Raw genomic sequence first — 11,010 nt, 5'->3', positions numbered from 1 at the left:
CCCCTTCGGAACCGCTCTGGCTGGCGTCCTGCACAGTCGGAAGGACTGACTCCTGTGGGTGGGACTTGGACGGCCAGCCCGGCCCATCAAGTCTCAGCCAGAGGACAGGCTGCGGCCCTGACCGCAGACGGAGACGATGCCCCGGCGAACAAAGCGTGAGGCGGAGAGAGGACGGCAGGACACGGGTCTGTGGCGAGTGCGTGTGGTTCCATGCACAGCGCTCAGCACGGGCGCCCCCGCAGCCAGCTCCTGCTGCCACCCCCCGCCCCCAGCCCCTTCGCTCCTTCTGGACCGAAGGAGCCACTTTCTGCCTGTGAGAACTGGACGCCCAAGGCAAGGCGAGGGCGAGGCCAAGGCCCGGCAGAACCAGCACAAAAGCGATGAGCCGGGTCTGGGTCAGACAGCGGAAGGGAGAGCAGCTGCAGGTGCCGGTGTGACAGCAAAATGAAGGGGCATGGTGACTGCGAGGGGATGACCATGAGGAGCCCGTCCGGGTTGCAGCTCAGGGGCGTTCTGGCAGCTGTGCCCTGAGGGGACACGGTGGCGCATCCCAGACCTCATCAGAGCCCAGGTGCGGTGAGACACCAGATGTCCGATTGCTTCGGCCACTGGCAGCCTCCTTCGTGGGCCGAGAGGCGAGTGGGCAGCGCCTTGCAGCAGCTCCGCGGAAGGCTTCCTGCTCCGCGGGCGGGAGGACCGGGGGCCACGGGCAGACCAGCCGTGTGCAAGGCCCTGCCCACGTGACCTGCACTGGGGCCGTGCGTGGGCTGGAATGGAGCTGTTTTCCTACGAGAGTATAAGCAATGTTACTAATGAAATACTTGGTCAGGCTTATAGAAATTATTTTTTTAATATTTAGTTTTTGGAGAGAAGGGAAGGGAGGGAGAAAGAGAGAGAAGGAGAGAAACATCGCTGTGAGAGAGAAACATCGCTCGGTTGCCCCGTCCAGGGATCCAACCCGCAACCCAAGCATGCGCCCTGACTGGGAATCGAACCAGCAACGTTTTGCTTTGCGGGATGTCACTCCAACCAACTGAGCCACACCGGTCAGGGCTCAGCATCATTTATCGACAAAACCATCATTTTCTCTGCTGTCTTGCTTCAGCTCCTGTATTGTGCATTAAGTGGCCAAGTGTGCATGGGTCTGCGTCGGAACTCTCTATATTATTCCACTGGGCTTTGTCTATTCTAGTGGCAAAATCTCACGGCTTAATTATCACTGCTTAATGGTGATGGCTTTATAGTAGGTCTTAATAGCCACAGGACGGAGTCCTCCCACTCTGTTCTTCTTCTTCGGCATTGTTCTGCCTGTTCTAGGCTTTTTGCAATTCCATATACATCAACTTGTCAACACCTATTAAAAAATACACTGGGGATTTTTTATTGAGATTACATTGAATTTATAGATCAATTTGGGAGACTTGACATCACAACAACGTTGAACTTCCCAGTGTAAACTCTCCAGTTCAGTCCTCGTTGGTAGGCTTGTGCTTAATTCAGGGGGAAAGCGGTTATTCCAGGAACCGGAATCCGTGACCTGCGAGATGGTCCGTGACTCTCCAGAATGTCCACCAGCAACCCGACCCCTGTGCCCCGGGGCTCTGCAGGCTGCGGAGGCGGCGGCTGAGCCACCGCGCCATCAGCAGACACAGGAGTACCAGGGAAACCGTCCCTGGAATGCGGCTCTTCTCCGATGCACCTTTGTCCCAGACCCTTACCTACGTGTGTCTTCTCCTTACGAAAACGGCAGCTTGAGCTGAGGTGTTGAGATGGCTTTCGAGGGCACCCAACCTGCCGTCTTCTCCGATCAGCGGCATCTGCCTGGAGCGCCCGGCGAGGTTCCAGCGGCCCTCGTCAGTCATCGTCTCTACGTGCGGGCCCCAGCAGTGACGAGCGGCTCGGACAGGGCCCCGGCTCTCCCCGTCTCGGGAGCCATACTACGCTCACGAAAAAATTAAAAATAATATGACTCACAGCGGCATGGATCGGTCTGAGCTCCCCTCCCAGCACCCCCTGACGTGGGCGTTTTCGCATCTTTAACAGAGTCTTTTCTCCTTCTCCTTCTTTCCTTTTCTTTCCTTTTTCTTTTCTTTTTCTTGTTTCTTTTCTTTTTTTTTCTTTTCTTTTTCTGTGGTGCTCGTACAGCTGTTGGAGGCACACTGAGTAAAACCACAGCGTTTCTTTAGGGAGATACGGATTACATCACTTAAAGCGGCTCCCAGCAGATGACCCACCAGGATGAAAACACAGAGGCTCTAGCCCTGGCTGGCGTAGCTCAGTGGTTTGAGCTCGGGCTGCAAACCAAAGTGTCACAGGTTCGATTCCCAGCCAGGGCACATGCCTGGGTTGCAGGCCACGGCCCCCAGCAACCGCACATTGATGTCTCTCTCTCTCTCTCTTTCTCCCTCCATTCCCTCTCTAAAAAAAATAAATAAATAAAATCTTAAAAAAACAAAAAAACAAAACCCACAGATAAAATCTTAAAAAAACAAAAAAACAAAACCCACAGAGGCTCAGGCGTGAGGCAGACCTGAGTTCCGTCCGCCCCGTGCCTGGCAGCTGTGTGGGTCTGGGGACGTCATCCCGCCCTCCGAGTCTGTTTCCCAGGGGCGGAGTGGCGATGCTGACGCAGCCTCGCACCGTGGTTGCCGGGGAAGAGCGTGTCGCCTGGCACCCGGTCTTCCTGAATGCGAGCTGGCGCTCTTGGGCACAGTCACAGCCTTTGTTACAACCTGTCGTAAGCTCCCTCCCTCCATTTGGACCACGAGTGTGGGTCCGAACCCTGATTTCTGCTGAGGAGCCCCTAGGGCCCTAGCCGCGGGGGGACAATGACACCCTAGATCCACGAGCTGAGTGGCCCCAGGCTGCAAAGCTGGTAAGAAGCTGAGCTGGAATTAAAAGGCAGAATTTCTTTTTCTTCTTTGGTTGTTTCAATCCTCTCCTCCGCCCTCTGCCCCTCAAAGTGTTCGTGAGTTCGGCTTTTTGAAACGGGACCTTTTATAGTTAATTTGTCATGTGAATAGTTCTAATAAGTTATGCTATGAAAAAACCTTCTAGTGTATTTGAGCCAAACTGACGACAATTGCCAGGAAGCAGAACCTCGGCGGGCTGAGAAAATGCTCCAGAAGTGTTGGTTCCACAGCCTATTTTGTACTTTACAATCGGAGCAGGAGGCATTCGGGGTTCCGTGAAATGCGCTGGTGGTAGGCTGGGGAGGGGAGACAGCAAAGCAGAGAGACCTCTGAGAATGAATGAAAAGTGAAACGAAGAGGCACACACTTCCCTGTCGCTGGGTGCAGCACAGTCAGCGATGGACACTTACAGCCCAGAGGTGGGGCCGGGGGACAGGCAACAGTGAGGGCCGGCTCTGCGGTCCCCTGCTCCGGCGGCAGGTGGTGCCACCCCGAGGCGTCTGGAAAAGGGGATTACCCTGACATTTCCAAAGTAGGTTATCTTAGATGCAAACGCACAATAGGCAGACTCCCTTAAGGTACAGACTGACTTTGGCCACGGACGCTGCAGGCCTAGGATGTGGCTACCCGCCACGACCCGCTTTTAGCAGGGAACGTGATGTGCAGACCATCCCGTGGGGCCCCTTTCTGTCTCCGAGTTTGTGGGGCCCGCCATGCGGAGCTCCCCTGAGCTCGTCGGGGTCGGTGCGTGCCCCCTTTTTCCTCCACACCAGGTTAGCTAGAGTTTATGCACTTGACCTCAAACTCCACCCTCATAGGTGGCCCTGCTGTCCACACCCTGTTACCTCCCTCACACAGCCACACCCCCTCTAAGGGGTCCTGGGGAAAGGCAAGCCGCCTGAGCTGCTCACTAACTGCAGGGAGGGGGGTGGGACTCAAGGCCCGGAGGGGGCGGCCCGAGGTCTAGTTGCGGGCTCGTTGACCGCATTTCGTCCCTGTTCCTCGGCACCCATCACCCAGTAAAGCCTGAGATCGCTTAAAACTCCACCTCTCTGAAACAGATTGTGGGGTGCGGACCTGGCGGAAGATGCCTTCATTCATTCATTCATTTGTTCATTCATTCCATTCATTCATTCATTCATGCAGCAGGCAGCGTCCTGAACCAAGGGTTGTAATCAAGGTGCACACGTTCAGTTAGAATCCCCTGAGGTTCCAGTTTAAACACTGGAGGGTGGAGGGGAAGGAAGCCCTCGCCACCTCAGGCACGGGATGGAGGCAGAGTGGGAGGGAGGAGTGTGGCGTGGCGGAAGCCCCTCTGCGTGGCGTTCCCGGGATGCAGGAGTGGCGGGGATGCGACTGCAGGCCGTGCTGGAACCGGTCCTGAGGACGACACGGTGCTCCGGCTTCCTGCGCAGTCTCGGTGAGCATCCCGAGAGCCCCAGAGGCGGCCCCGCGGGGTGGGGGAGCCCAGGGCACTAAGAACAGGGTTCACTGTGCCGGAGGAAGGCCGCGGTCCCCGAGTCAGCCAGCAAACACTGAGTGAGTCCGGGGCACACGGAAGTCCGAGCCACCCAGACCTCGTGCAGAAACGGGCACAGCAGGCACAGGGCATGGCAGAGGGGGGGCCTCCTCTGGGGACCCCCAGCGCAGCTGCAGCGAGACCAGGAAATGCCAGCCGGTGAGTGAGTGAGCAAGCAAGTCGGCTCTGGGTTGCCTGGCAACCCAGCCAGAGAGGTGCAGGGAAGAATTATAATGAAAAACCACATGCAAATGAAGTAAATTGTAATTAGGGGGAATGGCAGCCGGTGGGCCCTTGAGGAAGAGCTGGGTGGGGGGGAGGCCCATGCAGCAGACAAAGGAAGAGCTTGGCATTGTGGGAAAGCGGCACAGCGGCCTGGGGGGCCCCCCCGGAGTGCCCGGGTCCCTGGGGCCGGCAGGCCTGGTGGGCCTGGAGGGTGGTGGCAGTGAGACGAGGTGCACGCACCATCCAGCCCGTGCAAGGCCATGACCCCATAGACCAGAGAGCAGGGCCGGCCCCTGAGCAGCTAGAATCCTCTCCTTGCGGACGCCGGTCTCTCTGAGACAAATCCAGAAGTTGGCTTCTAGCACAGTCGGCCACGCACTCCCGAGAACCCCGGGGGGGGGAGGCAGCCGCTCCCACCCTCCTCACTCAGACCCTCCTCTGAAGGCCGGTCTCCCACATCCTGACACTCAGGGAGCCGCTACCGCCCGGTCCCCGCAAACTGCACAGACGAGGACGCAGCCCTGCCCACCGCACGGGGCTCCCTGCAGCTGGCAGAGATACCTCACCGGCAAATGCGAGAACTGCCCCCCCCTCACCCAGGCGCGGGGACTTGAGGGAAAGCCTCTGCTGTTGCAGAGCAAAGCCAACACAGAGAAAGAACAATCCCCAAGTAACCGAGAATTACGGGGCCGAGTGTCCGTAGCAGGACTGGAGAAGACGGTGCATTTGTAAAACGAGAACAGGGTAGACACGCAGAGAAGGGCCTCCCAGGACGGGAGGGAAAGCCTGCCGCAGGGATCGACAGCAAGGAATGAAGGAGCAAGTATCTTGCTGGCGAGGGAGAAGCTGGAGAGGGGAGGAGAGGGGAGGGGAGGGGAGGGGAGGGGGAGGAAGAGGAGCAGCAGCAGCAGCTTCCAAGCAGAGGAAGACCCAGGTGGGGGATTGATTGCTGGGGGGCGGCTGCAGGGCCCCAGAGATGCCCCGCTGCCCCCTGTAGGACTGAGTGCTGCGGCTGCCACTCACAGCCCAGCCCCGCCCCCCCAGCCAGGAAGGGCTCCATCTGACGACCCCTGCCCTTGGGCCAGGGGCAGGTGGTCTAGTTTTCCTCCGGCTAACCCCCCGCCTTGTCAGTGCGTCTTCGCCCCCCAGAACCGGATGGAAAGGGCAAGGCCGTGTGTTCAGGTTCACAGGCTGCCTCCCCGTCCAGGGCGGGCGGAGGGGCTGGGGGTGGGTGGGGGGGTGCCTGTGTTTGTTTTCCTCACCGAGAGACAGATAGCCCGGGAGGGCGACCTGCCTCCTGCCACCCAAGCAGGAATGCGTTTCCATTGTTCTGTCTCAAGAAGCGACCTCGGTGCGTAGTTCAGGGCTGGCCCTGGAAAATACCGGTCATGGAAACGGAGACGCGTCCAGGGACCCGGTCGATAAACGCTCGCTAATCACGGCGTCCGGGGGGCCGGGACGCCGGCTCCCACTGAGTCAGGCCACAGGGGACGAAGGCTGCTGGTCACACCCGCCTGGCCCACACATGGACACAGGTGAGCGGCAGGCAGGGGGAACGGGCCAGGCGGAGAAGACAGCCGAAGTCCTACAACACAGACAGGTGACAGGGAAACCGAGGCACAGAGGGGCTGCACGATGGAGCTGAGGTCACGGGGCAGCAGCAGCAGCACCAGAAGAATTTGCCAGGGGGAGGGGAGGGGCGGAGGGGCCAGGGCCAGTCTCTCAGCCTTCCCCCCGCCCGGCCCCCTGGGGCCTCTAGAAACTTTGGAATATGTGTTCTCCGCTGGCGTTTGATGAGGACACTGCTCGGTAAGCCGCCTGCGTGGGTCACACCGGGTCTCTCCGGCTTTGAAAGTCCGGCTGAGGTTCGCACAGCCGGGTCTGTAAGAAAGGCCAGTACCGCAAGGGACAGCGCAGGCCCGTGAGGGGGCAGCCAGGCTCCCACGGGGCCGCCAGACACAGCGAGGATGGGGCCCAAGCCGCCAGTGGCGACAGCACAGCCAAGCCATCAACCGCAAATGGCCCTGGCTTGTGCCAGAGGGGCCGGGACCCCCACACCCTTGTCCCTCTGGACATATAGCAATGTCTGAGTTCGCCCTTTTGCGTGAATTTAACCCAGTCTGAGGGACAGCGGCAAGGGGAGGAACGCCGCCCCGTCGGCTGCGCAGCTGCAGGCAGCGTCGCTGAGTTCTTTGCGAGCCCGTCGGACACTGCGAACCTCAGCCCGGCCAGGCGCCCGCGCCGGCACCGCGGACTCCGCACTTTCTACCCCCTCCCAGCCTGGCTCCTTGGCACCGTGGCGGCTGCTGCTCAGACAGGGACAAGTTGGGGGAGTGCTGGGTAAGAGGGGGCGAGGCCACGGGTCCACCAGGTCCGGCCTGCCTCCCGCCGACTCCGAGCCCCTGCGAGGGTGCGGGCACCCGGCTGTAAGGGGGCCGCCCGGTCGTGGGAACAGTCGGTCAAAGTGGTCGGCCCCATTTTTCCTGGAACACCTCAGCGGGCGGGAGACAGGACAGGCTGGTGTCACGCTCCCCTACAGACACGCAAACAAGCTCGGTCCCTCCGTCAGAACCCACCCGGGGCAGGTTGCAGATAAGGGAGGGCCGCGCTGGGTAAAAACAGTGGGACGTTTTTGCAGTTTCTCGTAGAATCCAGGCCGACTGGATTCCGCCCCGGGGGGCTCTGACGTTCTCCGCACACAGCTTCCGATCACCGGTGAGTTTCAGAAAACCCGGACCCGGCCGTCTGTGAAATGGGCCATTTCAAGGTCACTTTCCTACCCTGGCTGGCGTGGCTCAGTGGGTTGAGCACGGGCCTGTGAACCAAAGAGTTGCTGGTTCAATTCCCAGTCAGGGCACGTGCCTGGGTTGCAGGCCAGGTCTCCGGTAGGGGTTATACAAGAGGCAACCACACATTAATGTTTCTCTTCCTCTCTTTCTCCCTTCCTTCCCCTCTCTCTAAAAAATAAAAATAAAGTCTATAAAAAGTTCGCTTTTCTTTTTCCCACTGTGACCTTGAGCCAAGAGAGTGGCACCGTCTCCCTCTCCAGCATCCAGAGCCCGGATGTTTCAGAGCGGCCTCCCCCGGCGTTGGGGACGGGAAGGGGGCCGTGAGCAGGTAACACCAGCGGGCTGTTGGCTCTGGTCAGTTTTGCTAGCGTGGGAAGGGATGTGATAGCTTTGGAATTTGAAGTTCACCATAAAACAAGGTCTCCTCCCTGCACCTGGGCACCTGCCAGGGCCTTACCCCAGCTCTGGGTCCAGGTAATAATGCCTTTGCAAGCCCCCAGGCCACTCCCGTGTGGCCCCGTCTCTACGGCCCCACCTGGTTTCACTGCTTCCTGAACAGCCGGCCAACCAGACCAGGCACTTCCCAAGGCTGAGGGCTGCGTCTTGCCTCCGGGAGACCCCCTCACTCTGGGGGCAGACAAATGGCTCCTTCCTGGAGTCACCCCACCACTCTGCTTCGCCTCCATTGTGACCCCTGCTTCCTGGACCCTGGAACAGCAGCTGCCGCAGCCCAGGAAGCACGAGTGGAAACGAGGGGGTGCTCCTTGGTTCAGGGGGACGCTGCTCCGACCCAGACGCGTGCTGTTGGAAAACGTTGACTATCCCCTTGAGCTCCCCCCCATTTCTTTCACAATGCGCCCCCCACGAAGGACAATGACAAAGCCCTCTTCCAAGAACGTTCCCGGTGGTGGGTCAGAGAACACGCCGATGAATCAGGTGTGACTCCTCGTCTGTGTGGGTTCCCTTCTTGGCCGTCTGCATGGGTCTGCCGGACTGGATTCCTTTGTCAGCACTGGCACCAAGGAATCCCGACCTGGCTGCCACTCGAGCTAATGTGGATACATGGGTCTCTCCTCGGCACATCCAGAACCTTCCACCCACAACAACGCCCCCCCTTCGTGAGCACATGGGGAGTCTCCGGCGTGGCCTCGCACACAGGCGCTGCGATTCCTACGGTTTTAAAAGTCAGCTAAGAAAATAGAGCCACGTTTTGGTTTCTCAGGAAGAAGTCGCTGGCCTGGGTGTGCGCACGCACGCACGCGTGTGTGTGTGTGTGTGTGTGTGTGTGTGTGAGCGCGCACACGCACAGAAGTGCATGACACACACCGGTGAAAGCCGTGCTATTTGGTTAAGACGAAAGGCATTGTTGGGGAGGAAGGTGGTGGAATTAGATGTTGATACAGTAGGTGTTTCCAAACGTCAGCTTTCAATGGTAATGGGAAGGAAAAGGAAAGAAGAAAAATGGTTCCTTCAGAATATATCAATTCATCATTCTCCCTTCCGCAAACACTGAAACAAGCCGGAGAAGCGGGGGGCCCTCCCCGGCGGGCGCGCCTGGGTGCTCAGGGAGATGGAGTTCGGCCCGATGTCAAGGTTACTAAGGAAACGCTGTATGCTTACGAACAGCAAAGCAAATAGACATAGACCACTCGGGTAAATCATTAATTCATTAATATTATTAGTGATGGGATCTGGAGAGACGGACGTTTTCCTTCTTTCTCCCGAGTTCTCTCAAGTTCTCTTTCATCGCAAAGCAAACACTCGGCTGGCCACTTCACGGATCATTATTCCCTCTTCGCCTCGCTCGAGAGGCGCAGGAGGACTCGCTCTCGGGTTTTAATGGATCAAAGAAAATGGAAAACCAGGCCAGAGAAGTGTGCTCGGCCCTCGGGTTTTGTTTTTTAACCGGCGGCTGTGGTTTTTGTAGAGAGTGGGGAATGCATTAAGGGCGGTTAGGCTTAAACACAAAGCCCCTTTCGGTTGGACAAACAGGTGCGAGGGGAGGCAAAGCCGCGCCGTGTCGCTCACGACGGTGCCGGCTCGAACGGTGGCGTTTTTCAGTGGCCGGGTCCCCAGGCACGGGGGGTAGGAGGAGGTGGTCAGAGTTGCCAGCCACAGGGTGCTGCTGTGGGTGCAGAGGCCTGGAAGTCCTCTGTGTGTTGATGCAGACCCTGCAGGGACACAGGCCTGGCTCCTGGGTGAGGGCGGATCTCCTGCAGGGACACAGCCTGGCCCCTGGGTGAAGGCGGATCCCCTGCAGGGACACAGCCTGGCCCCTGGGTGAGGGCGGATCCCCTGCAGGGACACAGCCTGGCCCCTGGGTGAGGTCAGAACCTCCCGGGAGGCCGAGGTTGCAACAGGAGTGAGTGTCCTATTATTCACAGTCACCCGAGTGAGTCACCGCTTTCTCCTCTGGTGCCCACAGGCCCGGGGAGGTGCAAGCGAGGTGGACTGTCCCAGCGGGGTTTGGGCCCTGGCTGTCCCCTGGGACCCAGCCCACTCTGTAGGAACCCTCCCTGCACCACCACCTCCTCCTTCTTTCAGGACTGCAGATGACGGTCTGAAATGGGTCCCTGATGATCGCCACCCAGGGAGCATGAGATGGGAGACCTACCACATGGCCACGCGGGGGTCTCCGAGAGCGCCGCCCACGTGGCCTCCTGGAGCCCCACCTTCCACACTGTGCGACCTGAGCTAGTGGCTGAGTCTCTCCACGCTGTGGTTTTGTCCTCCATAAACCAGGGAGGGCCCGCCACAGCGCCTACCGAGAAGGGCTGCCCGTAGCAGGGCCTGGAAGGACCTGCCCGCGTGGCTAATGCTACAACAGCGAGGGGGCAGAGGACAGCAGGGCGGAGGCTTGGTGGGCAACGGAGCCGCTTTCTGGTCCCACTTACGTCTCGGGTGCCTCCGAGCCTCCAGGTGACAATACAGGGGGCCCCTGAGGCCTCTGTCCGTCCCCTCCCTGTAGGCCCAAGAAGATGAATTGTTTGTCCCCGTCCCCCAGCAGGCTCAGAGAAGTGTCACAGTGTAGTTCCTCCGCTCGGGGGCAGAGGCCGCTGGCGGGCCGAGGGGAGGACGGGCACAGATGCCCAGCGATGGAGCAAACCTGGACGTCTGGGGCCGTGCGTCTGTGACGGGAGACGGCAAAGCCACGGCCAAGTGCGCACAGGAGCCGGAGCTGCCTGGAGCGCCCGGCGGGAGCAGAGGGGTGCGGGCAGTTGCTATGATTGGGGCACGAAAGGCGGGACCAGGGAAAGCTTCCTGGAGGAGGAGGCTTCCGAGGTTGAGTCTTGAATGAAGAGCTGCTGGCAGGGACTCCGGAAGCGAGCAGGCAACCCAGGGAGGTGTGGGCGTTGCAGGCCCGGGGACGGGGGAGTGCCGCCCTCCCTCCTCTTCCTCCTCCCCGCTCACCCTCCGGGTCCTCCGAGACCTTCGGACCTCGAGCACACGGAGGAGGGGGCTTCCTGTCAGCCCTAAGGTCTGTGAGGGTCACCCTGTCCCAACCTAAAGCCCGGGGGCTGGGCGGCCCCTGGGAAGTGCTGTGCGTTCCTCTTCTGGGCGCTGC

This window comes from Phyllostomus hastatus, unplaced genomic scaffold (genome assembly GCF_019186645.2).
Source record: "Phyllostomus hastatus isolate PE091 unplaced genomic scaffold, TTU_PhHast_1.1 phas_contig_198, whole genome shotgun sequence".
Classification (NCBI taxonomy): domain Eukaryota; kingdom Metazoa; phylum Chordata; class Mammalia; order Chiroptera; family Phyllostomidae; genus Phyllostomus; species Phyllostomus hastatus.
Note: the sequence above shows the minus strand (reverse complement) of the source record.